Below are 23,073 nucleotides of genomic sequence, written 5' to 3'. Positions count from 1 at the left end.
CCACAGCACACAGTTGCTATGCACACACTGGCCTATCAAGGATACTTGTCAAAAATGAAAGGAGAGGGAGGCATTTATTCATTCACTCACACTCATTCATTCATCTATTTGTTCAAGTATCATTTGCTGAGTGGTAAGCTAACAATGGTGAATCAGTTAGAGTCTGTGCTTTTAAAGAACTTATAGTATGGAGGTGGAGGTGGAGGTTACAGAAAAGTCTATGCTATGTACAGAACAATGTGAACCCCAGATTTTCAGAATCATCTGGAATGCTGAACTGGTAACTGAGGCAAGAATTTGGACAATTGGAAGAAATATGGCATCTTACGTTTCCCTCAACCATCTGGGTAATTCCTTCATTTTCAGTTCTCTGCCAGGACAAATTAAACACTCGTGTGTTAAAAGTGGAACATGTTCTATCATTGATCTTCTCGATGGAAGACGTCTAATCAATTTTGTCTGTTTCTACTATGGTCAGTGTATTAATTTCCTAGTGCTGCTGTAACCAGGTTTTACAAATTTAATGGATTAAAATAAACACAAGTTACAGTGATGGAGGCCAGAAATTTTAAATGGGTCTCACTTGGATGAAATCAAGGTATCTCTGCAAGGCAGCTGTTCCATTTCTGGAGCTTCTAGGGTGGAATCTGCTCTCTTGCCCTTTCTAACATCTAGAGGCTGTCCGAATGCCTGGGCTCTTTGCCCCTTCCATCTTCAAAGACAGAAATGGCAGGTTGAGTCTTTCTCACATCATGTCACTCTAGTACCAACTCTTCTGTCTCCCTCTTCCACATTTAAAGGGTCCTTGTGATTACACCTGACCCACCAAGGTAATCCAGGAAAACCTCTGTATATTAACATCAGCCAATTAGCAGCCTTCATTCCCCTATGCTATGTACCATAACCCATTCAAGTGGTCTGGGGACTAGGATATGGACATTTTGAAGGGGGACTATTATCTATCCTGCCTGCCACAAGTATGGCATCTGAGCTGTCATGCTGTCATTATCATACTCTAAATGTTCAGAGTGAAGAGGAATACTTCTGAATGTCCCACACTACTGGTTATGGATGATTTTTCATATATAGTAGGTTGGATGCCCACTGTGTCTCAGAACTCCCGTATTAGGATGTAGCAGACACCTTGTCATCTACTAACAATTGACAGTTTTCATCAGAGAGCCAAAAGGAAGGCAAATACAACTCCAACTCCATGCAGATCCCTGGAGGTGGCTCCAGAAGCTGAATGATCTGTCAGGTTTACATGATTCCATTTCAAATGACCCTTTCTCCCTGTCACTCACTCCCCATTCTTCTCTAAGCCTATCTTGTATCTGGCCCAGAGCTGTGAAACCTCCAGAAATTTGAAGAAAAATTTGTCATTCCTACTGACACTAGCAACTTTTGAAATGGTTGCGCTTAGTCTAAAAACCTCGACATCATTATTGATTCTTCTCTTCCCAGCACACCCCATATGCAATTCTCTGGCAAAATCTGTAGGCTCTATTTTTTTTTTTTTTAAACAGGCATAAGTTGAAGTACATCTCGTCATCCCCACGGTTCTCACCCTCACACCAGTTCTATTATGACAGCCTCCTCCACTGGCCTTTCTGCTTCTCTCATCCCCTGGCTGTTCTCAACTCTGAATCCAAGTGATATTTTTAAAACAATAGGCAGATCATGACACTCTTGTTCTATCACTTTCCATCACACTGAAGGTTGAATTCACAGTGCATACTATGGCTTCTAAGACCCTACACAGTCTGTTCCAGGCAAATTCGCCAACTCCACCTCCAAACATTCACTCCTCTTCTTCCTGATTTAGGGCATTTTACATGCTAATCCTCTGCCCACACTTCAGTTTCTCCAGATCTCCCCATGCCCAGCTTCTTCACATTATTCAAAATGTGATCTAAATTCAGGCTTGCAAGATAAAATAGAAGATACTCAATTACATTTGAATTTCAGATAACAAATATTTTTTTTATATATATAAGCACATCCTACACATAGATAGGCTGGGCATCTGTGTTTTTATTTGCTAACTTTAGAATCCTGGGTCAATAACACTTATTCAATGAGGTACCTAAATATTCCAACCTTCTTCACTTTCTCTTTTTAGCCTAATTTCATTATTAGTCTTATAGGACTTACATTGCTTTAGTCAGCTTTTTTGTTGCTGTGACCAAAAGATTCAACAAGAACAATTTCAGAGGAGGAAAATTTTATTGGGGGACTCATGGTTTCAAAAGTCTCAGTCCATAGACAGCCAATTCCATTGCTCTGTGCCCAATGTGAGGCAGAACAACAGGACAGAAGGGCCAGGAGGAGGAAAGCAGCTCAGATCATGACTAGCAGGAAGCAGAGAGACTCTCTTGTTCACCAGGGACAAATACATATATTCCAAAGGCATGCCTCCCAATGACCCACCTCCTCTGTCCATACCCCCACCTGCCTACAGTTACACTCAGTTAATCCCTATCAGAGGATTAATCACTGATTAGGTTAATTAGGCTAATTCTCATGACCTAATCATTTCACTTCTAAGCTTTTTTGCGTTGTCTCACACATGAGCTTTTTGGGGACACCTCATATCTAAACCATAACATACATTAATTGCTTGCTAATTTTCATCTAATATGTAATTCTACCCAAATAGAATGTAAACTCCCTGAGTTTTATCTATAAAACTTCTAGTATGGCTACAATATTTGTTGAAAAAAATAAATGAATTAACCATTAAGTTTCTTTGACCTTTGCAGTTCTAATCGTATAGTAAGTTTCTTCTTCCCCTTAAAGAAGGGTATAATTCTCTGGGCTGTAGGGAAGGCTCCAGGAGTTTGATTAACACAAAGAATAGCTTAAAAAGGAAAAAGCCTCAACTGATATTTCAAAATATATCCCAGGACACGTGTTCGTGCAGATGAGCACCGGTCAAACACTATAGGGGTTTTGGTGAAGGTTGGACACTCTGTTCTAGGCTAAGTCTGTGAATGGCATTTCCCTTTCTATTTGAGAGGGATAAGGAGCAGCTGACTTGGGAGGCCTGGAAGAATCTATTTGCATTTCATTATCTGAGCTCTTAAGAAAGAGGTGGGGGGTTGGGGATGTGGCTCAAGTGGTAGCGCGCTCGCCTGGCATGCGTGCGGCCCCGGGTTCGATCCTCAGCACCACATACCAACAAAGGTGTTGTGTCTGCCGAGAACTAAAAAAAAAATAAATATTAAAAAAAAAATTCTCTCTCTCTCTCTGTCCTCTCTCACTCTCTCTTAAAAAAAAAAAAAAGAAAGAAAGAGGTGGGGTCACATTTTTGCTTTCCTATTAATTTCAATGCATACATTTAAATCAAGTCCTTCCTCCTGCCTGGATGACAATTACTATATTTGACATTTGCTAGTCCTCAACTGTGTCTGGGACTTGTGAATAATTTAGGAGCACCGGGCTGTTCCCTAATCAAGACAACTGAATAGAAGTGAGATCAGGACTTGTAGCATCAGCAGCTCCCCACTGAAAAAATGACAGCATTAAAATAAGAGAAATGATAAGCACATTTAGAAGAAGCACTATCCGGCGGCATCATGCCATACGGCTCGTTCTTTGGATATAAACTCCTCTGATACGCATGTCACAATAGCTGTAAATTTCACTTGGATATAAAACGGACAGAAATGAAGAGGAAATTCACCAGTCCTGTACCCTGGGTTTTAATTCTCGACTCCAGATAGTCTTTCAAAAACCACATGTCATGGTGTTTAGTTTGGAAAATAGGGTTGCTGCTCAACTATCAAAAACATATCAAGTCCCTACAATGTCTTAAATATTGTTCTAGGCATCAGGGATAAAATGGTTTAAAGAAATACAGTCCCAGGGCACACAAAAGTTATTGACAGAAATAGATATTAAGTAAATATGTAAAATAAGTGTATAAGTATTAAATTCAAAATGTGTGTAAAAAAATATATGTGAAATTATCCTTTGCAGTAAATGCTATGAAGGAAAATTTTTTAAATGAGATGAGAGTTTGCTATAGGGAAAACCAATATGAATCTTCAGAGACAGAGGGGTTCCCAAAGGAACCCGAGTGAACAGGCCTTGCTAAACCTTCCCCAGTTTACAGCTATTGATTATCATGAATGAGCTATGTCATTAACCTAGATGAGAGACATTTTTGTCTTTCTACAATGTCAGAATTTTTTCTTAATTTTTTTTAAACACTGGGGATTGAACCCAGGGGCATCCTACCATTGAGGTATCACCCCAGCACTGCCCTCCCCCCACATACCACCACCACACATACTTTTCACATAGATTTTTTTCAGATAGGGTCTCCTAGGCTGACCTGGCTGGATTTGAATTTAGATCGTCCTTCCTCAAGTCCTGAGTCACTGGAATCACAGTCATGGGCTACCACACACCCAAAATTCAGAATTTATTGATAACATTAAATTTTCCAGCTACATCGTTTTCATTGGCATTGTCACTAAATAGTCATGATTCACTTGATATTATGGGTTAGATATGAGGTGCCCCCCAAAAGTTCATGTGTAAGACAATGCAAGAAAGTTTAGAGGTGAAATGATGGTGTTACGAGAGCTTCATTAATCCTCCAATTAATGATTAACTGGGTGGTAGCTGTAGACAGGCAGGGTATGGCTGGAGGAGGTGGGTCTTTGAGGATGTGCCTTTAGAGTTTATATTTTGTCCACATGGAGGGGACTTTGATTCCTGGTGTCATGTCACCAGCTGCTTTTCTCTGCCACACACTTCCACCACGATGTTCTGCCTCACCTTTGCTCCATGGAATCAGACATCTATGGATTGAGACCTACGAGACTGTGAGCCCCCAAATAAACTTTTTCTCCTCTAAAATTGTTCTCACAAGCACTGAAAAAGCTGACTAAAATACGTGGTAACCACGAGCAGGACAATCACAGGTCCTTTTATTCAATTTCAATTTTAACTACTCATATCTGTAACAGTCAAGTCATACATCATACTTTACAATGACACGTCGGTGCAGAAAGGCTAAGTAAAGGTTATCAGTGGCCACGGAGTTTAAAGAGAACGCACTGAAAACAAAAGCAGATAGTTGATACAGATGCAAGGGTCACTGCAGGTGGTCAGTAAGATCCGGAACAGTCAAAGAGTTGTTCAAGGTCCTGTTCGGGGACCACAGCTGTTCTGAGTTCAGAGCTATGCAGGGTTCAGAACTTGTTTTAGGCAAGGGTCCAGATGGCAGGCAATTTCAAAGTGGGCCACATCAAGCAGGGACATGGAGCTAAGCTGAATCATCTGGGACAGAGGTGGGAGCATGTCACCTGTTGTCCTCATGCCATGCTCACCAGATGGTCTGATGTGGTGACCACTAGGTATGTGCTACAGTACCACTGTCGTAGATTTCCTTCCTTTTAGGTATTTCAGGAGAGAGGATTGAGTCATTCAGTGCTCTTGTGTCTGGTAAATTCACTGACCTGGTTTCTCTACTGTGAAGAGTGCTATCTGGATATGCCAGACAGGTGCTTCTGTCTGGCATATCCAGATAGTGCCCAACATAGGACTTTCATTTGTGTCTCAATATCAGCTGTTTCAGGGAGGGATCATTTATCTCTTCAAGGGGCCACAAGAGCCCCCCTAAAGTGAATTCTGAATACCTCACAGAGGCAACATCCCAAATGTATAATCTAATTCTTTTATGAAATATATTTAGGGCCAGGTGCAGTGAAGCATGCCTGTAATCCCAGCTACTCAGATGGTTCAGGAAGGAGGGTCACAAATTCAAGAGCAGCCTCAGCAATACCTTGTTTCAAAATAAAAAATAAAAAGAACTGGGCATGTAGCTCAGTGGCTCAGTGGTAAAGTACCCCTGGGTTCAATTCCGAGTACCAAAAAAAAAAAAAAAAAAAAATCTATCCAGGCATTTTCTTGATATATGCTAAAGGTCAAATAGATATCTGAGTTGCTACTGTCCATCTTGTCCCCTTCAACCCAGGTGTGGGAGACCAACCTTGCACATGACTGAGTCACACTCCCCAGCTGGGTGCTGAGGTGCTCAGTCACAGAAATGTGGCAGAGTTTTCCCCACCCTTCTTGGATTCAAGGGTCGGTGTCTTGTGCATGGGTATGTCTTGCTACAGCCCCATGGGTGAAGCTATGCTCACCTGTTCCTTTGTAATATAACCCCTTGCCCTGTTTAGGATGGAATCTTCCATGGAAGTGCCTTGTGTGTGTCCCCTCCTCTTACTGTGCCCTTGGGTGTGGCCTACCCAGGTGTCAGTCAACCCGCTGACAGTGGACATCATGAAGATAGACTCAGCCCCCTGAAACCTGACCCCTTGCCTCATTTGAATAGCTTCTCCTCAATAAAAGGGGTCAGCGTCTGCTCTTGCTCTCTCTTTTCCTGTGGACCCTTAAGGTCAGAGGAGCCATCACAGGGACCCCAACGAAAAAGGTATTTGTGTCTCTCGTGTGGTTACTTTGCGAAGACCAGTTAGTCCAGTTTACCTGGAGTGACCCGTAAGCCTTTTAGTCGCGAACTGAAACCCCGCACCCAGGTCCTTATTATAATATCCTACAAAGAATGATGGACAGTCTGTGATAGCTCTTAGAAATCACTGTATATTTTTTTCTATGAGACTGTCCTCCCAACTCCCAAGGCCTATGCATTCTTCACCATCATATTCTCTGAGTGGAGCTTCAGTAAATTTCCTAACCAGGAAATTAATTAAAACAAAATGAAAACAAAAATTCAGACGTGTTTCCCTCCAACATATCTTGCAATTTAGAGATTTTTTTGAGCTGTGGTGAGCCTGTATTTTATTGAGGAATTTCACTGTTGTGAAACTCAATCTGCACAACAAAGCCTGTTTGTTGCTTAGCATAATGGGAAGAAGTTCAGAATACCATCCACCCTTGGGATGTTCAACAAAATACAGGCAGGCGAAATTCCTAATCCTAGGGCTCAGGATGAAGGAGGAATTCACCCTCCCTCTCCTCTTCCCACTGTGTGGAGGGCAGCCAGCCAGGGACACAGGTGTGCAGCTCATTAAAAATGGAATTAAACCCAACGGGATAGGTAACAGCCATATGAAGAATGCTCTGCAAAGTAAGGGCAGGCTCTTCCTGCTTTGACCTTGGGAAGGGAGTCAGGAGGGAAACGCTGCCTCTTTGTTTACCCCTTCCCCACTCTGCTATCAACCCAGGGAGATGAACCTCTAGATCTGCAGCAGGAGTCCCTGCAGTATGGTTATTTTTCCTAATATGTTAAAGAGAATGACTGCTAAGTGTGTATGGCAGAAAAGAAACTATCCTGAATTCTGGGGGAAAATAATGAAATCATAAGTGAAAGGGATCCAATAAGTCACCCCAAAATTTCCACTTTAGCAAAAGGATTATTTTGAAGACAATTAAGACACAACAAACACAGAAAGAACTCTCTGCCCTCCCCTTTCTGCCAAGAATCAGGACATTGATTTCCCTTCATACAGGTATTTCCCTTTTCCATACTTGGAGGAAGGAAGCAACTCTGTCTGCATAACCAGCTAAGTAAACAATTATTATTTACCATACATTTCCTAGTCATCCTCCTACAATTTACTGCCCTGGAGATCCAAACCCATTTTCTTTGTCTAGCCATAAATATTTCACCCTTTGTTAAAATGGTATATAAGCCCCTGGGTCTAACCATCTCTGAGGATTACCATTTCTTTTCTGTGGAGCTACTATGCACATATAATTAAATATAAAATGTCTACACTTTTTCTCCACTTAATCTGTCTTTGTACATTTAACTTACAGCTTCCAGCAATAGAACCAAGAGGGGTAGACAAAAACTTTTTCCTCCCCTACAGTGAAATGTAAATATTCCAAAGAAAGACCAAAGTATGTGAACATGGCTAAAATGCTATTTTTTCTTTCAATTATTTTCTGGAAAATAAAGCCCACAATGAGGTTAAGATTACTAAATTTCACACTTTACCCACCCCAGCCTCACAGAACACAAGGTCACTTCATTCCATAGACTTTAGGGGCTGCTGTCAAATAATAGAAATCGGGAAACAAATCCTTCATGCCTAAAGTCTACTGTAGACTTTAAGAATAAAATGTGTACTCAGACTTTTCGCCTAGAGTGCTAAACAAAATATGAGCCAGATAGAAGGGATATTGTGAGACTCTACAAGGAACTACACTTCTGATAAGTCTGTCATCTTAATTTACTCTAACAGTGCAAACAGATAAAAAAAAAAAAAAGTCATGTCTGAATTACTTTCATGAAAGTTCTCTGGAAATTTTTTCATTTCTCTGAGTTCCTTGAGACGCTATATCTGACAAGTACAAGTAATGCTAAATGAAAACAAAAACCAGGTTTAGTGAAGACAAGCTTACTTGTTGCTGGTGTGTTCTTGGAAGAACGATTGCAATAGGAAGAACATTCTGGCTACGAGACCTGTAGATGCCTCACGAGGTAGGCCAAAAGGATTTTTCTTTTATAGAAAAAAAAAAAAAAGATTTTTCTTTTATAGAGAGAAGCAAACCTGGCAACAAAGAACCATTTGTGGGGAAGGGGGGCGTGCATCTACAATGGACCACAGAAGTTCTGTCATGAGGCCAGCCCACTCTCAGGAGGAGTTCTGTGCAGACTGGGGCTGACCATGGGCTGAGGTTCAAAGACAGGAGGGAAGCAACCAAAGTCTGGTTGACAAGTATTTGGTTCTGATTGACCAATGGGGACAAAACAGTTCCTAAACACTTAAGTGGTAAAAGAAGGGAATTAGGGGTACGTGTCTGGTCTTGTCATAAGTAAACAAGCCCACCAGTCTTATCCAAGTACTAAGGGGAAAGGTGTTCTTTGCATGAAGCCATTTATAGGAACATAAAGGATTGGGGTGGGGAATTTCTTAAATTTTACTCTTTCACTAGAGAGTATATGACTCAGGTAAAAATTAACATTGTCAATAAGGTTAAGAAGAGAAGAAAAAGAACTATTTGTTTAAGATCAGATCATCTCAGAAAAATTCAGTTTGAATGAAAACTCGTTTAGTGTTTGGCCATGATACTTTGGCTTTTCAGTTATTGAGCATTTGCTCTTCTTTCTAAGGAAATCCACAAAACAAGACCCTTTCTAGGATGCCATAAGAATATTGCTAATACTATGCTAATTGCTATTGCTATGCCATATAGTAAAAATAAAGACATTTAATAAGGGAATTCACCCACATTCCCTACTTCCCTTCTGTTATTTATTTGACTTTCAAAGAGGTGCCTAGGACAGATTATGAAATGGTTGATTCTAGGACACAAAGAAAACTTAGCTCTGGAAAATTCACCTCTGTTTTCCAACAAAGCCCTCAATTTAAATATAGTATAAAAAGTAATTGTTATCGTGAGGAAACTTTTCACTTATAACCAATTTGGTAAATGTCTATTAAGAGTTTGCAATGTTCATTTTTCTTATTATTTAGATTTTTATGAAGACAAATTCCACCCCCATTCAATTCCACAAGTTCAGTTTCAATAAGGCTAGTTTAAAGAAGTAGTTTAAGTAACCTTACAATAAACTTATAAGGTATGTAAAAAAAAGGAATTTTGTCAAAGGAAACCATCCCTTTTCCCCACTATAACCATATCCTCATTTGAATTGGTTCCATATGAGTTGTACCAAGAGATATTCCTTAGATACTAGGTAAAAATATTCAGGTATCTTTAGAAAGCTCCTGTTAGAGAAGACTGGAGGCAAAGGGGCACAGGGAACAACATAAGAAATTAAAGTGATAAAAAATTAATTGCAACTTAATCCTTAAAATACTTTACAACCTATACACACACAATGTACTGAGCCAACATAATAAGCAGTATACATTTAAATAATCCATTTTTAAATATTACTTCTAAACTATAATCTCCTTCAATTATGGAACAAGAATAAAGCATCATGGAGCAAGGAACAATGGAAGGGTGAGCTGGCTGGTAGCATGTTAAGAGAGCAAGCCACCCAGCAAGCCCTTTGGAAATGCCCTCCTGCCTCTGCACCTACCCTCTAATTACTTCCTCCTTCTGCTCTCTCCACCCACCAACCAGGATTCTTTCAAAAGAACTAAAGCTCTTATTTACCAAGTTTCCAGAGTGTTAATCATGTCTAATGGTCTTAACACAAAAGCAGCCAACCTTTGAATGTGTAACTATTAATGGCTTGCTTCCTTCTACCCATTTGGGCTTCTCCTCTTGTTCCCAAATTCTCCCATGATTCCAGTAAACCTCCCTCCTTCTACTAAAATATGCACCTCTGTTTTCAGTGAACCTCTGTTGGAGGAATCAGACATTGAAGTGGTATCAGGAGGGAACAGCAACCTTCAGAAGTGCACCTTAGAATTTTCTATGTCCCCTAGGGGATCATCACCATTCAACCTGGTGTATGGCACATAGCAGGCAGTCAATATTTATAAAGTGAAAGGGAGGGAGGGAGGGAGGAAGGAAGGAAGGAAATATTCCTCATTAAGACAGTAAACTCACCCATTGTTTTGGAAGATGTTATCAAGGAGGTTGAGTAAAAAATAAAGACATTTAATAAGGGAATTCACCCCCATTCCCTACTTCTCTCCTGTTATCTATTTGCCTTTCAAAGAGGTGCCTAGGACAGATTATGAAATGGTTGATTCTAGGACACAAAGAAAATTCAGCTCTGGAAGATCCTGCTGCCATGCTGGCCTAAAAATTAATTGTTTTCTCTTAGACAAGTTCAGGGTCCATTAGTGCAGTGATGTGGTGAGGGCCTCAGGGCTCCTTGCTCTGAGCTCTGTCATCCATCATGGATGGCTGGGAAGAGTTAAGCAACACAGGCATACAGGGAGCTGGGGAGCAGCATTTGTATCTACAAACACTAGAAACCACCTACAGGTCACTGTGTGGTTTTATTTTCCATTCTGCCTTGTTTTCAGAGAAGGTATGGGGTAATCAGTAATTACTTAGAATACAATGGCCAGAGTTAATTGTTCCTCTTCCAACTGTGCCAGAAAACAACAAGGGAATTGAGCCCGTAAAGAGTAGCTCCTGTCAGGAGACACAAAACGACATTCAGTATTTTACATAGGAGTCATTTTTTCAAAACACTTGACCATTTATTATGAATTATACCAACCATATATCCATAGGAGATCAGTCTGGTTATTCTGTCAATTCTTCAAGTCTGTTATCAAGGAAACAAAGAGGAAGAGGGAACTCATGTCTTGATCTGTCACTGTGAGTCCTTGAATGAGTGAGCTATGCCTGTCAGACCAACCTAACCTTCACTTCTACACAGAATTCGAGCAAGAGGGAGCCGCCGGTGTGGCAAGACTTTCTCCACAGCTAACCCTGCAAAGGCAGGGTTTTATTGAGTGCTCTGTGAATGGTTGAAGATTAAAGATTCAATCCCCCCATCAGGTTCACAGTTAAAAAGTCCTGGGGCTCTTTAAGTTTCCCTTTTCACAAGAATTAAGTATTCATAAAGAAATAAAAAACACAAAGTCAGATGTAGGAATAAATATATGCCATTACAGACGTAGATTAATCTACACGTATTAAACAATTCTTTGAGTTTGTATACTTACAGGCACACATGCACATGTGCACACACAGACACACACATAATCTTGTAAATCATGGCATGGCCATTTAGCAACCAAGGTTACAAAGTCAAAGATGTGATACAAGCTACATATTTCCAATATACCCTGGTGTAAAAACCTTTCCTGTTCTATTTGTATCTGGTTGTGTGTTAAGCATGAAATTGTCTTTCTAACACTGGCTCCAACCTTTAAATAATTTACTTAGAGAAATACATTCCTGTAGTAAGCATTCATTTCTTGTTAACATCTTGTGCTTTTCTAATTAAAAATATCCCTCTACCTATCCAGACTGCATCAAGTCCTTGAAATCTCAAGAACTTATTCTCTAGTGTTAAAAGGGTGAAGAATGGGGTAGGGAAAATGAGGTAGGAGAAACAGGTTCACTGCAAAAGAGGGAGGAAAAATCTATGCCTGTTCCTTTCAGCAAAATTTCAGCTATCTGTGGCTGGGATGGCTCTTTTTCTAAGTACCATGTTAATTTTTAACATTTTGTGCTGGGAAGTTTGAAGAAGAAAAGGAAACAGAAATGTCTCTATATGCAAAGCAGACTTTAAGCATCTCCAAGAATAAAAGTGATCCGATGATAAAAGATGAACACCAAAATTTTAAAAATCTAACTATATAATCACAAATTGTCGTAACAATTAAACAAAACAAGAAGCATCTGAGTGCACCGGTGTTGTTCATTAAAAAATCCAGAATGCTAGAATTGTGCTTTCCAATACTGTAGGCCTTACCCATATATGGCTCTTTAAAGTTAAATTAAAATTAACTGAATTTAAAAGTCTGTCCTTCAGTTGCAGTAGCTTCACTTCACATGTTCAGTAGTCAGATGTGACTTGTAGCTATCACATTGGAGAAAGCAGATACAGAACATGTGTACCAGCACATAGAGTCAATGGTATGTGCATAAAGAAGAGAATGTGTTGATTCTTAAGAACAATCCTGGGGTCACTAAGACAAAATGCACTCCCTTCTCTTCCTGTTCAGGGAGTTTAGTAAGATGTGGTACAGTGACACTACATCCAGCCCCGAGCACTGCCATGACAAGAACTTTTAGAATCGCCTTTTCAGGACAGCAGAAGGAAGAAATGCTCACTGACTAATAACACAGTTAACAGTCTTCACAAAGGGCAGGACACTCGGACCTACATGCTATTAAGAAAAGGATCCACATCCATCTGGAAGGAGGAGCCCAGTTGACAGATATAAGAGTCAAGTTCTTGGTTCTGTCCAATGCAGTAGTTTTACCTAAAGCTTAAACTAAGACATCAGTGCATACAACACATCAAATGAAAGATGACAGAAATTCCCACTGGAAAACAGAATCAAACCATAATGACTTTTTAGGGGGCAAGGGAAGAAGAGTTAAAAATCAACATGATAAAGTTCAGAAGGAATAAAATCAAGTGACACCATTTAGTATTTGAGGGAATTTCTTCGGTTGGTACACTACAACAGGTGAGGTTCAGGAGTCAACTCCTGAAGTGGAAAGTTGACTTTCTACTCTAAGTCATGAATATCGGCTTTGTTTTATTCAACAAATTGTCATTTGAGGCTGGCCTCACAGAACTACTTTGGCCTAGTCAAAAGAAACTGGAATCACCTCAGATACCGTAAAGTTCCTATCAAAGAACAAACAGCATCTTAGAGGCCAGCCAGGAAGGAAAGAGGCAACCCCATGGAACAAGGTTGGATAACAGTCAAACATAGTCACAAAAGAGGGAAGAAGTTCTAAAACACTTATTATATATTTTATGGGGAACTGAAAAAGAGGAATTTGAAGGTTCAAACACAAAGAAATGATATATTTTTTAAGGAGATGGAGATGTTAATTACCCCGTATATGTTTGAGTTGTCACACTACACTGCTTAAGTATGTACAATTATTATATGTCATTTAAAAGAAGAGAGAATATCGCCCCTCTTTTTCCTTTTGTCTTATGGAACTTGTTTTTAAAGGACTCATTAAAGACCTAGGATGGATCTTGAGAAAAGTGGCTAGAAAAATAAGATTCAGGAGGGGAAACAATCCTCCATTTAATTCAGCACAAGGAAAAAAAGGAGACAAGAAAACAGAAATACACATGAACTAATATGCTGATTGGCATGACGTAAATTTCAAATGAAAGAAACAAATAAGGTGTGTTGAAATTGTTTATGTTAGGAACAGAAATTTCTAGTTAACCTGTAGAAAAGATTGATAGAGGACAAGATCGTGGGCTCCAGCTATTTCGAGGGCAATTGTAAGGAAGATTAATTGAATCTATTTTGTGTTACTCCAGAGAATAGAATGAGGACCAGTGGGTAAAAGTTATGGGAAACATATTTCAACTCAAAAGAAAGAAGGATTTCCTAATAATTAGCTTTGTCCTAAAGTGAAATGAGACCCCTCAATAGAGCAATCATCTCTCAGGGTGGGATGTTCTACAGAAGCCTTGTCTGTGCCACTTAGGAAAGAGTCCTGCTATGGGCAGGATATTGAGGCAGATGACCTCTAAGAACCTTTCCACTTCTGAAACTCTGAGTGTGTTTCTTCCTTCCTTTCACATGCACGGATCCTATTTGGTCAATAACTAAGAAGCAGCCAGTTGACTCAACCAAGGGTCATAAATCAGACTTTCCATTGTTCTCTGCCCCCTCACTGTCTCCAGGCAAGATAATGTGGCTACCCCCTCAAAGCTGGCAATGTGTGGGAGTGCATGATGTATTAGGCTATTTCTGTGTCTTAGATTTATTTGGCTTTTATATAAACAACTTAATTCATCTCACTTTCCCTCCTCCCTTGGATACCACACATCACATTTGTTTAACCCTTTTTAAATATTAAGTGTAATTTAAAAGCACAGGAAAGATTATAGTACAAAATTCAACACAAACTAAGGTACATGTGGCAATTTGGAACTCTGTTTAACTGCTTGATTCAAACGAATATTTATAGAATAATTGCTTGGGCATGTGCAATTACTTGTAAAATAACTATTTTCTTCAAAATGGCACCTAATTAAGGACTTAGCTAAAGGACCAAAGTTTTTACCTAGTGCTTTGAAATTTCATCCCTGAAAAATAATCATTAACACCAACTATTTATAAGACTTGTTACTAATCACTAAAGAAAACACAAAAGTGAATAAGATAGAGACCCTGCCCTGAAGGAACTTACTAGTGTACAAATAACTGAAGCAACACAGAATATAAGAGCCTCCGTAAAGTTATATAGTTCTTTGGAGAGATATTTTATATCTGGTCATGGAAAAATTAAAGCCAACTTCATCAAAGAATAGGACAAAAGCCATAACATGAAGGGTCATGAATCCTGAATAATCTATTATTTCTCCTTTCAGTGATTATGGGAAATTTGAGGAAAGTACATGAGATTCTCCTAACAGCAATTATATTTAAGGAACATTTACCCAGCAGCAATGTGTAAATTATTTAGAGTTGGAGAGATAATCTTGTTGGTCCTGGTGGAAGGGAAGCAACCAGACTTACATCTACATGATGAGATGTTATGCCAGATTCGTGGGACCCCAATAGACCTCCAGGAGCCGAATCCCATGCAATCACACAGTAGTCTTTATCGCAAGCTCGAGCCTGGACTCACAACCGTTCCGGATGCAGCGGTCCCAGGGAGTGAGTCCTGGTCCTTTGTTCAGTGAGATTTTATAGGTTTTGGGGGGATACTCTATGCCTCACAACATCACACAGCAAATCATTCCATACTGCGGGAAAGTCAAACAACAACCCTTAACATTGATTAGCACATTCACTGGCAGGAATAAGTTGGGTAGGGGTGATTGGCTAGTACAAGAGGGGGGTTCATTTGAACTGATTGGTTTAGGCCACGAGGGGTGTACGTGCTAAACTACATGGTTTCCCAACATGTTATCAACCACCATAAACTACTTGGGGGTCATCTGACATTCCAGGTATTTTCCCTGTCTCATGCTGATTGGAGGTTGCTAGGGGGGTTGCTATGGGCCCTCACCTAGCCTAACTGAGTCAGGGACACCTGGCGCTGCAGACCTCTCCTGTTATTTACAGACAAACAGCTCAGCAGGGTGGGTATGTGCTTAGGAGTGCTCTGTGGGTTTTTCCAAGGACAAGGTTCACGCCCCCTTCCTTAGGACAGGTCTTGAGGTAGAAGCTGCTGTTATTTATTTATTTTTAAAAATGGAGTCACATCAGTTTCTCAGGAAGTGGCTAGATTGAGGACATTATGTGGTTCAGTCAGTAGCACTTGGAAGATAACAGAAAGGAGTGGAGAGGCCTATGAACTCAAAATGGAGAGGATGGATCCAGAGAATTTCCAAGTGTCAAGGTGCTTGAAGAAAAATGAATAACTTGTTGACTGGAGCAAACAAGTGGAAGGTAGAGGAAGATGAGAGGTTTGCAGATGGAAAGGGGCATTTCAGAAAACAAGTTCCACACTGATATGAATGAATCCTGTGAATCTAATCCAGGGCTTCATCTTGTGGAGATTTCGAGTCTATATGTATTAATCCTGGATTTTTTTTACTTTGTATATTTTCTGATGATTGGTTTGGAGGACTTACTGATCTTTGAGAGACTGCCCCTTGTCCAGAGAGCTGGTTCCTAGAGATAGTGAAAGACTTTTCTACAAATACATCCGTTACATGAAACAAACCAATCCAAAGTTGGCTCCCTAACTACCTGTTTGATTTAACTCTTACACCCATGCCACTATCCATATTTTTCAATCACCTCAGGGCCAGGCACCAGAGAATTAGGGTCAGCCCTTGCTCTGAGAGCCTGCCAAAATGACTAAAACTGGTCAATCTTAAATGGCTTACTCTGCATTGTCCATTCCTTCCCACAGAAACCACAATAACGGCACTTGCTCATGTTTCTCCCTCCCTCCTGCCTCCTGGCAGACCCCAGTGCTTCCCATGTGTCCCTATGTGCATGACATGCCTCTCCTCTGGGGAACTGCAAATAGCACATTATCTTTTCAGTGTCAATCATTTCATGTTCTGTTGGTCTCATCATACATGAATAATGATCAAACCAACACTTAAAAACACTAGAGATGAGTAAAATGATAAAAAAGATAAGTGAAGATCAAAGTACCAAAATGGACATAATATTGAAAGAAGTCAGTTAACCAAAGACAGAGACCACCGTTTGTTAGGGAGATGGTTGGGAAAGCCCCTGTGAATGAATTGTCACTTGAGAAGTATAAGGAAGGTTGAACTGTGTGCTGTAAGAAATAGATCAAACCCTGACTTGGTCCCCAGAGTTCTAAGGAAGCAAGGGATTGTAAGAGAAAGAAATTTAAGGTATTTATTGGACATTTATCTGTTGTGCTGAGGCAGTTTTGAAGTTTAGGTTAAAGCTCAGTAGACAACAATGTCTGTAGATTAAATGAGATTGAACACTGGAGAGGTTTACCAGGAACAGAATATTACTAGAGGAGAATTCAATTTCAGTTATGATGGCCAGAGAGAAGTGCTATTGGAAGTAGGTTTCTAAATGACACAGTAGTGGAATGCAGCAGGGTGACAGATGGTGTTGCATTCGTATGATAAGAGTATAGAAAGAGAAAAGTAAACGGGAAAAGGTGGAGTAGGGAAGCGTTGGTGCCTGTGGTTTAACTATCAGTAAAAGGGATTATAGAAAAGGGGGTTCATAGCGCTGCCAGAAGAATACCAAGTGAGTGGAGTCTCAACCCTAAAAGAATCACAGGATTATTAGAGTCTTTCCGTGGTTCCAAACAGGCCTACCCAAATGACAGACTAAGACCAAGGGGGGATACCTACTGACATCTTTAATTCAGATAAAGCTCCAGAACTACTCAATTATAATGTGGCTCTAATCTGTGCCTAGGGGTGACTAAAGTTAGGAATGAAGGGGTTGAAACAAAAAGGACAATGCAAAGTCATCAGATATTTATCTAGTATTTATTCATCCTGTGGGGGCGATTTGATGTGTAAATTAGGGCTCTTTAGAAACTTCAACCACTTTTCCATAAGGATGCATTTAGCTTAGAGGTTTTTCTGTTTGTAATCTCTGAAAGGGAAAAATGAGATTTTCTTGAAGAGTCGATTTCCCCCATCTCAGTTCCTATTCCAACTCCACATTGTAACCTACTTTCAAGGATAAATGGAATATGTCAGAATATAAGGTAAGCCCTATAGAATGGAGAAGAGTCAGAATCAGACCATTAAATCAGGCGTGCCTGTTGGATCATGAGGTGAGAAACAGGCTGTGAAGGAAGCTTCACTGAAATTATCTAAACAAGCACTTAAAGTGGGTGAGGGTCTGAACCAGGTGGAGTATGGGAAAAGCACCTGCCAGATGCCAGGTACTGTACTGAGTGCTGTATAGACATAATATCTTATTTTCTCCTATGAAACATTTATTCTTACCTTTATTAACCATTTAACAGTTGCAACAGTTGAAGGGATGGAATAAAGAGAGGTTATAACTAGCTTTGCCATGCACACCCTTTGAAAACTCCTGCAAGAATTGGAAAGCAAATTCTTCATTTTGATACTTTACACTGAAACACTAATTTTAAACATCACTTTCAGAGTATCTGAAGCTCTAATCTGAATAACCTCTTCTTTCCTATAAATCAGTTGCCCCAAGTGACCCACCCCGCAGGAATCAGTGAAGATGTTGTGTTGTCGGAGAAAAACTGGAGGGAAGGCCTGGCTCATCTACAGGGGTTGGACTTGCCAAGTGGGAATGGAGAAATGAGTTAATGTATCAACCTCAGTTTGGTCTTCTGTGAAGTAGAGATAATGAGATCTTCACCTACATCCAGCTGTGAGGGGAAAATTAGAGCAAGAATTTCTAAATTGATGAATTCAATACTCCCTGAGTGTCCGCCAGGTATGAGGTACTGTGTGAGACACAGACATACAGATACTAACTCTAAGGTTAAAAAGAAAAAATAGGGAAGGGGAGGTGAAGGGAGAGAAAGAGAGGAGAAGCAAGAAATGGAAAGGAAGCAAGACAAGGGAAGGAAAAGAGAAGAAAAAGAAAAGAGGGGGAAGAGAGAGAGAGAGGAGGGAGGAAGGGGAAAAAGAAGTGAGAAAGGATTCCGTCAGATATTGAAGTATGTTTAAATTATATTGAAGAGTACTCAATACATTGCTAGCCAGCTGCTTCCCTGGCTAGTGGCCATATATAAATAAAGATAGGAGTGTTGTTTTCATTTAAAATGATGAAGCGGCAGGGTCTTGAAATTCAGTAGCAGCAAAACTGATAACCTGATAACCTTAGTATTTACTAGAGTTCAATTCTCAAGGATGTGTGTGTGTGTGTGTGTGTGTGTGTGTGTGTGTGTATCGGGGGTGTCAGAAGGTAGTAGATAATGGTGATAACCTTTAATATCAAATATCTAAGTGCTCTTTTTTAAATCATGGCAGGCAGAAAGCCAGCCCCCTCAAAAGATGTCCATGCCCTAATCCCTGAATCCTGTACCTATGATGCATTATATGGCCAAAGGAACTTTATAAATGTACAACTACTAATCAGTTGACTTTGAGATAGATGATACCGGATTATCTGGTGAACCCATTATAATCACATGAACCCTTAAAAATCAGAGTTTAGCCCTTACTGAGAACAGAGAGATGTGGCAAAGGATGAGTCGAGGAGATACAGAGCATGAGAAAGACTCCACATGCCTCTTGTGGTTTATAAAGGAGCAGGCATTGTGATGAGAAACGTAGGAAGCCTGGGGGAGCTGAGAGAGGCTTCCAGTCTACCAGCATCAAGAAAGTAGAATCTCAATCGTACCAATGACCTGAATGAAGCAGATCATTCCCAGAGCTCCCAGTAAGGAAAGTAGCCCTATCAATACCTTAAATTCAGCCTCATGTGACTAAGCAAAGGAGCTGAGCCACTCTATACCCAGACTACTGATACACAGAACAATGACAGAATAAATGAGGGTTGTTTAAAGACAATGAGATGATGTCGGTTTTTATAGAAACAATAGAAAACATATGTCACTCTAAGATTGTGGCAAATCCTATAATTCTCTGTTGTCATGTTGTCTTACGTTAAAAATCCCAGCTCAGTAATTCAAGAAGCGTGTGACTTTAGATGAATCACTTTTCCTCTCTAAGCACAAGTTAAGGATAGTAAGCCCTAGCCAGATATTCTAACCCTTAATAGAGGCATGGCTTCACTCACTATGAGAATCAAATCAATCGAAATACAAAGAAATGATTGATGTGTTACACACACACACACACACACACACACACACACACACACACACACAGAGTTAACAAAAGTCCATAATTCATTCCAGTTTCCTTAGTTTTTACTTACTGTCCTTTTTCTGTTCCAGGAGCTCACCCAGAATGCTTGTCATGTCCTTTTCAGTTCCTCTCATCTGTGACAGCTTCTCGGTGTTTCCTTCTTTTGAAGACTTTGACAGTTTTGAGGAGTTCTGGTCAGGTGTTTCATAGGATGCCTCTCTACTAGAATTTGTCTCATGATTAGTCTGCTTTATGGGTTTGGGGGAGGAGATGGGGTGTCATTTCCATTACATCACATCAAGGATACATGTTATCTACGTGATTCCTGACTACAGATGTTGATGTTGACTTTGATCTTCTAGAGAGCTAGGTAGTGTTTGTCAGGTTTCTCTGCTTTAAAGTCACTCTCTGCCCCTCTTTCATAATAGACTCTTTGAAGGAAGTCACTACGTGCAGTTCACACTTAAAAGAGTAAAGAGTTTTGTTCCACTTCCTTGAAGACAGAGTATCTACATAAATTATTTGGAATTCTCCCCAGGAGATTGTACTATTAACTTTTAATACATTTAATTTACCTTCAGTTCTCAAAGTCCTCTAAATACTGATTTTTATAATATCATCTTCCTCCTTGTGAATACAAACCACAACAACCAGTGTGATAAGAAGCTCATCATTTCATGGAAAAACTTTTACATAAATTATGGAAAAAACGTAATGGAAAAATGATCATCCAAGGGGAAAGATATATAAACTCTCTCAGGCCTGGGACAGCATGTTGAGCATAGAAATATTTTCCCATGACCTTGATCTGGTCATCTTTCTCCCAACAGAATTTTATTTGATTCGGTTCAAGGTTTGGGGGAAAAGGTCACATGACTGTCTCTCACCTCTCACTAAGACTGTTCCTCATGCCCAGATATCAGAGACACCAGACTAGTCTTCAGTTTTGAAAACTAACATCTCAAGAGTGTTTCAATATCACACAGTTTTTGACACAAGCAACAGGGCAAAGAACATCTATAGCATTTAAATCTCCCTTTGCATTAGACTAGGTTGGTGATGCTTGGCACAACTGTAATGACCTAGAGGGAAATAAAATACATTAAATATGGTGCTGTAGGAACAGAAGAAATCCACCTCCGAACTTCAGTGCATCATGGAGTGCCCACTGACCTCGCTTCAGCCTGCAAATCCAAGTCACTAGTCACACAGCAAAATGAAGAAATTCCAACATTGAGGTTGCCTCTGAAGGTTTCCAGATCTATCTGAAAAGAAGAAGGCCAGAAATGTTGGGAGATTCTCTCCCCCAACAAAATTGGAAAGGTTTGGTCACTTCATCAAGGTTTTAGAGGAACATCTGTCCTTCAAAGGCTCAGCAGAGAAGAACCCAAGCCTTCCTCTGGTGCTATCATCACCTGTTCCCATTCAGGTCACTACCAAACATTGACATCCTCCTGGATACTCCTGCCATAAATGAAAGAAGAACTTCAGCTATGGGTAGAGGACAGGGAAGGGAAGAGAGGTACCATGTAAATTTTGTTGAACCTATAATATAAACCATCCAAAAGCTCAGGTGTAATGAAATCAAAAATCAAGAATTTGTTCTGAAGATGAAAATCCATTCATGGAAGAGAAAAAGGAAGACTCAGAACTCTAAGGAACTGACATCACTATTTTTTTTCCTTCAAATTATCTTGTCAACTGTCCTCTTAGTTGTTTCTAAGATATGCAAAAAGAAAAAAAATCTTCAAAGGTTAATTATATTTGTTGCCATCGAGGGCTCTGTAATTGGCCCTGGCTTAGCCTGTGGATGCATAATTATCAATACCAGAGCTTCCTTCACAGTGCTCACATTCCTTTAGGTCCTGGGATGATTCAAAAGAAGATCCAGGTGGGCCTCACTGACCGCCTCACAGCTGGTATCTTAGGGTGATGAGAGTGAGGGACAGCAAAGCATATGGGAGGGAGGTACTGGGGTACTTCATGTCTACCTTGAGCGTCTACAACATTTTTTTTTCACAACATACACACTATAAGACACCTTTTTCCCCAAACGGTTATGGTATCCTTTAATTATCTCCTCATCCCAGTCCCCTCCCAAGGAAGCAATGTATGACTCATTCACCACTCACAACATGTTGGTGGATGGGGGACATGTCTATCATAGAGAAGAATGGGATCCACTGGAAGTTTTCTCCTATGAACTTTTTCCCTTTGTCTTAGAAAGTTCCTTCCAAACTCTCAAGGTACTCTTGAGGTCTTGTGGCACCCAACAACAGTGTAATAATAACAATTTCTTAAAATTACTGTCACAATGCTTTCTAAATGCTGTGCGTGTATTAATTCATTTCCTCTTCATATAACAATAGGATGGAGAAATTTTTATTGTACTGTTTTACAAAAGGAAGTGAGGTTAGGTAATTTGACAAAGGTCATAAAACTAGTAAGTGAAAGTTTAGGTTTCAGGTTTGGCTGTCTGGCATGAGAGTCTATATTTTAGCCATTAAATGGTAATTCTTTCCCATGGTTTAGGCTAATTGGAATATGATTTTAGGGTCTTTTCCCACATGGACTCCACACATTAAGTAGAAAAAAGGAGAAAATCAATTTTGACAGCCTAAGTTAATAGCTGGAAAAGATATGACCTGAGATTTCTATGCTTAAGTAGGGAAACCAGAATTTCTGGAGATACCCTGAGACACCAAAGAAAGATAAATGATTGTTTAACAACCATGTGACTTTTCCTGAGTCACTTGTCAACACGACCATTTGCACTAGTCAGTTTTCTAATACCATAACAAAATATTGGAGGCTGTTACTTTACAAATAAAAAGGGTTTATTTATTTCACAGTTTTGGAGACTGAAAGTCCAAACAGCATGAAGCTGGCTTTGACAAGGGGCTTGTGACAAATGATATGGTGCATACACATGCAGTAAAGACCACATCATGAGACAGAAATCCAAAAATTGTTTCAGGGGTCAGGTTCATCTCCTTTAAGAACTAACCAGGGTCCCACAAGGACTGAATTAATTCATTCTAAGGGCACTGACCTCAATGACCTAATTTCTTCCCACTATGTCCTGCCTCTTAAAGGTTCCATACCACCTCTCACATCACCAAACTGAGAACCACAGTCCCAACACATGAACTCTTGACGGGAACACTCAAACCATATCCAAACCATACACAATTTTAGTTTATCCTTCAAAGTTAATTTTATTGTTTAGGGAC

General features: G+C 40.0%; 1 long non-coding RNA gene across 2 annotated transcripts in view; it reads right to left on the bottom strand.

The window, feature by feature from the left end:
- Positions 1–22,553, bottom strand: part of LOC144377906 (uncharacterized) — a 29,742-nt gene extending 7,189 nt beyond the window's left edge. For both annotated transcript variants that reach the window (XR_013439183.1, XR_013439182.1), the window contains exon 1: positions 19,911–22,553. This is a non-coding gene — a long non-coding RNA (uncharacterized LOC144377906). The remainder of the gene's footprint in view (positions 1–19,910) is intronic.
- Between the last annotated feature and the right edge of the window lie 520 nt (positions 22,554–23,073).

The sequence above is a fragment of the Ictidomys tridecemlineatus genome, chromosome 5 (assembly GCF_052094955.1).
Source record: "Ictidomys tridecemlineatus isolate mIctTri1 chromosome 5, mIctTri1.hap1, whole genome shotgun sequence".
Lineage (NCBI taxonomy): Eukaryota > Metazoa > Chordata > Mammalia > Rodentia > Sciuridae > Ictidomys > Ictidomys tridecemlineatus.
The sequence above is the reverse complement of the archived record's forward strand: the minus strand, read 5'-3'. Positions and strand labels throughout refer to the sequence as shown.